The sequence below is a fragment of the Callospermophilus lateralis genome, unplaced genomic scaffold (genome assembly GCF_048772815.1).
Source record: "Callospermophilus lateralis isolate mCalLat2 unplaced genomic scaffold, mCalLat2.hap1 Scaffold_399, whole genome shotgun sequence".
NCBI lineage: Eukaryota > Metazoa > Chordata > Mammalia > Rodentia > Sciuridae > Callospermophilus > Callospermophilus lateralis.
This window is the reverse complement of record NW_027514353.1, coordinates 1,191,141-1,196,731: the sequence shown is the minus strand read 5'-3', so window position 1 is coordinate 1,196,731 and position 5,591 is coordinate 1,191,141.

The window sequence follows — 5,591 nt, the reverse complement described above, 5'->3', positions numbered from 1 at the left end:
AACCACGCTTCTATCCCTCAAAGCTTGCCACATTGCATCCTTGTCCATAGCAACCTGATTCTGAACATTGCCCTGAATCCTCTCCATATAACAAGATGCCTTTAATTACAAGGGTCTGATGGCTGCTTCATGTAATCCACAAGCCATTTGGAAGCCAATGGAAGATCCACATTGCTCCAACACAGATGTTTTATCACACTCCTGCCCACCACAGCTCTAGGCCCACTTCTCAGCAGGCTGCAACTTTCTGGCACTTCTGTTCTACACCATTTTCATGAAACCCAGTCAAGCAAGGCACTGTCTGGTACATCCATGATCAGCAACAGGACATCCAAAGGTTCTCCAGTGCCACCTGGTCAAGGGAATTTCAAAAATTTCATGGTATTTATTTAGACATTTTTCAATGATGAAGTTGGAGGCACTGTGAGTTTCAATTCATTCAGGAACCAGTAAATGGTGAGCAAGATTATTTCAATGAAAGCTCTGGAGAACCCTCACAGGCAAGGCTTCCCAAAGAATGGCCAAAAGGTCACATTATGCCAGGCCCATTAAGGTCTACAATATGAGGTCCATGTGTGTTTTCACTCTCAACTATGGCTGCCAAGTCTTTCGAATGAAATCATGTGATATCTTGGCTGAAATTCCCAGTGCTCTGTGGAAAGCCACTCTGGGGCTAGATCTCAGTTTCCAACGGTGACTCTCATACATGGCCTCTTAAATCACAACACAATACTTGGCAATACTTCTCAGAGATCAGTTCCTGAACTCAGTCTATAAGGGAAATCACACCAGAGTTCAAGCCCAGGTAGACCTTGTTATGTCGTCCAAATATCACACAAATATCCACAATTAAATTCAAAACACTTCCACATGGCACTAATCTTCTTCCATTTACACAATCATCATAACCTCTGGCTGGAGGTTTCCATGAGGGGTGCAGCCCAAGACAGTGTCCTATATAACCTCCGCTGCCCCTCATTTGCCTAAAATCAGGGTGGCCAGGACATCCTTCCAGTGAACCAAGAGTGATCAAATAGGCCTGCCATTAATATGGCACTGCTTCTCCAATTTGAGGCCTACTGACTGTGTGTTTTAGATTCTTTATGTGAATTGGAGTCTTGAGAAAAACCAAGCACTTATGGGCTAGCCTCTGCAGGGTTTTGAGGAACACATTTGAACCAAATGATCACTATTCTCACATGATGGAGGACAGGAACCTTACAGAGGAATGCGAGAGACTTCATCCACACTGACTGCTCTTTTGTCCATTTTGGTTTTGGATGCACACATGGGATCCTTTAGATCCATCAGGTGCTGAGAATCTAAGCCACAGTCTCACACAGGACCAAAAGGCTGATTCAGACACATCCCTTTCCAAAGCAATTAAGCAAAGAGCCACAGGAGATGCCCTTTCATTTCCATTTGAAAACTGTTTCTTTAGGCTCTACAATGGTGTGGCCTGAGGCAAAGACCTTCCTGACATTCAGGGCAACAGAACAATTGGTGAGCAAAAGGCCCAAAGCAGGGTTTCTTCACTTAGAATTTAATGGTCAAACTGATATCTGAGTTTTCTGAGATGCTCCCATTTCTTTCAGCTATCCAGTACATGGCCATGTCACAGACCTTGGAGGTGGTACATATTTTGGACAAAAAACCATGAGCCTATTCTGGAGAGTGGCCAGAATTCAGGAAGAAAACAGGAACTTAGGAAGATTGTTGGAGTTGTCCACCCATAAGTCAAGCCGCAGTCCATTCATAAATTGGGCAATTTGAGTCTAGACAGGACACATCCAATGATTCATTCTCTTTTCTAATATCTAAAACCACGGACACAGTGGGATACACAGACAAAGAAACACTGGCCTTTTCAAACGACTTACCAGAAACAGTTCACTCCAAACCAAACAAACCACCTTTCCTACTTATTCTCAGAACATGAGACAAAATCTCAAACACACACCCACACACACAAAGGAAACTCCTTCCCCAAGTAGGTCTGTAACTATTGGGAGTGTCCTCTGACTGGCGGGCCAAACTATGTTCTGATGAAATCGCCTGTCCTGTGTCAGATATGGTCTCGTTGGCCAAATCTGTGAAGTTGTCACTAGACAGTGGTGAGCCACTACCTGCTTTCTCAGGAAAGGCTCCTCTTCAGAGCTTTCCTGACATTTGTTCATCCTCATCTCAGTAGGTACCAAGAAAGACTGACTCTGTCCTTGGTAAATCAAAAAAATAAGACCACTGGGACTGGGACTGAGACTGGCTCTGGGTGCCAGGCTTCCCGGATTCCAAGTTCAGAGAGTTCCATCACCAAGGAAGTGAGGTGAGATTACTTCCTTCAGGAATTCTTTGAGGTCATTGCCTTGGCAACCACTTTGTTGTAACTGTTGCTTACAATAGTCCTATGAGATGGAGGCTGCCCTTACTTCCTGTGACACTTTTAAATGTTAGAATGGTATATCAACCATAGGCACCCAGGAAAAGCTCTCCACACATGCCTGGTTTGGTCTATCTTCTCTACATTAACAAGAGAGAGGCTTATTCAGACACAACCCTTCATCCTGGATAGGTTGTTTGTGATGGAAGATGACATTTGCTCTCTCAGATCCTTCATAGCTGCCTACATCTTCTCCAGGGATCAAATCTGCATGGACATTTGAGGTTCTCAGCAGGAGGAAGATACCCTACATTCCTGTATTGTAAGATAATCTCTGTCCCTGCTCTTCTGCAAAGTTAGATTGAGGGAAGAGTGTATGGTTAGGGTTAATAACATGTTCAATTTGGGTTACGAATCATTGCGAAGGATGATTAATAGTATTGGGAACCTGCGATATTTATAAGATTATAGAGGTGAAATTTAAGTATGGAAACAGAAATCTAGGTAAGATTTGAAGCCCAGAAGAACATTAGGCCCTTGATTGGGATACTTAGCTTATAATTACGTTCTGCACAGATGTCTCAGATAAATCAATAATCAATGTAATTGGACCTTACACCTTGGATGATTGATTTTAGAAGAGAACATATACTCAAATTGAGATAGTCGGTGAAATTAGGAAGGTAGTCAGTTGGTTTAGGAAATAGAGCGAGTATAGGATTTGGAGCAAAAGTTCTGTAGCAATAGGGTTTTGGTTATAGAGTGAATGTAAATTTCAGCACACGTGAAGAGTCAGTCACAATGATGAACTGGGGAAAATATGTAGAAAGGAAAATATCAATACAGACATTACGAAATGAGGCAATAATACAGTGAGTGATAGGATTAGACATTTTCAATAGGGTTGAGATTGAATACATAATCTTAGGAAGAAACAAATATGTCGTCACCAATAGGAATGATATTTGAAAGCATTAGGCAACCTGGACATTTATCGTTTTAGTAATCGATGTTCACTTTCCATTTAGTATTTGGTACAATCATAAGTGTGATCTTTGCATTTTGTGCCCAGAAATATTGTGATCAAATGTATATGTAGATCATATGACATGAGTATTTCTTCCACGATTACTGGGAGCAATATTTGAAGACATATAAATTAGTATTGGGGGTACAAGTTGGTGTACCCTATGTCTATGAATATAGAGATAATGCATGCATAGACCATACTGTGAATAAATATTATAACTGGTTCCACTTTAAATAATGGATTGAATTGATATCTGAAAATATATAGGAATTCATATATTGACATACAATCATTCACTCCAACCAGTTATATATCTAATTGTAATCTTAGGGTTATTGTTTATCATGAAGTGTGTGTGAGTTTTGTTTCAAAAGTGATTAGGGAAATCGAAAATAATATGTTTGGAAAAAAGTCTCATGAAAAGACCAGTCAAGAAATATGGAGGAATCCATGTGTTCTGAAGCAGGAAGTTATTGAAAGTGAAACAAATGCCTATAAATTTTCTAAATTGTGAATGAAATATATATCCTGTTATGTGCATAAACTGATGAAATAGTAATGTACCAGTGTTGAATAAAAGTGAACGTCAAAATACACATCATGTCCAATAGGAATCTACTTGCATTGATGTTAAACTGGGCAGTTACTGTAGAAATATTAGAATTGCGTGCATTATTCACCAAAGATAGTTTTTTTTTTATTTTTATTTATGGTTGTTCAAAACATTACATAGTTCTTGATATATCATATTTCACACTTTGATTCAAGTGGGTTATGAACTCCCATTTTTACCCTGTATACAGATTGCAGAATCACATCAGTTACACATCCATTGATTCACATATTGCCATACTAGTGTCTGTTGTATTCTGCTGCCTTTCCTATCCTCTACTATCCCCCCTGGCCTCCCCACCCCTCCCAACTTCTCTCTCTACTCCCTCTACTGTAATAAATTTCTCCCCCTTGTATTATTTTTCCCTTTCCCCTCAATTCCTCTTGTATGTAATTTTGTATAACCCAGAGGGTCTCCTTTCTATTCCATGAAATTTCCCTTCTCCCTCCCTTCCACCTCTCATCCCTGTTTAATGTTAATCATCTTGTCATGCTCTTTGTCCCTATCTGTTCTTAGTTACTCTCCTTATATCAAAGATGACATTTGGCATTTGTTTTATAGGAATTGTGTAGCTTCACCTAGCATAATCTAGTCTAATGCCATCCATTTCCCTGCAAATTCTATGATTTTTTTCATTTTTCAATGCAGAGTAATAATCCATTGTGTATAAATGCCACATTTTTTTTATCCATTCTTCTTTTGAAGGGCATCTAAGTTGGTTCCACAGTCTTGCTGTTGTGAATTGTGCTGCTACGAACATCGATGTAGCAGTCCCTGTAGCATGCTCTTTTTAGGTCTTTAGTGAATAGACCAAGAAGGGGAATAGCTGGGTCAAATGGTGGTTCCATTCCCAGCTTTCCAAGAAATCTCCATACTGCTTTCCAAATTGGCTGCACCAATTTGCAGTCCCACCAGCAATGTACAAGTGTACCTCTTTTCCCACATCCTTGCCAGCACTTCTTGTTGTGTGATTTCATAATGGCTGCCAATCTTACTGGAGTGAGATGGTATCTTAGGGTGGTTTTGATTTGCATTTCTCTGACTGCTGGAGATGGTGAGCATTTTTTCATGTACTTGTTGATTGATTGCATGTCCTCATCTGAGAAGTGTCTGTTGAGGTCCTTGGCCCATTTGTTGATTGGGTTATTTGTTATCTTATTGTCTAATTTTTTGAGTTCTTTGTATACTCTGGATATTCGGGCTCTATCTGAAGTGTGAGTAGTAAAGATTTCTTCCCAGGATGTAGGCCCCCTATTTACCTCTCTTATTGTTTCTTTTGCTGAGAAAAAACTTTTTTAGTTGAGTAAGTCCCATTTGTTGATTCTAGTTATTAACTCTTGTACTATGGGTATCCTATTGAGGAATTTGGAGCCCAACCCCACAGTATGTACATCGTAACCAAATTTTTCTTCTATCAGACAGTGTGTCTCTGATTTGATATCAAGCTCCTTGATCCATTTTGAGTTAACTTTTGTGCATGGTGAGAGAAAGGGATTCAGTTTCATTTTGTTACATATGGATTTTCAGTTTTCCCAACACCATTTGTTGAAGACGCTATCCTTCCTCCATTG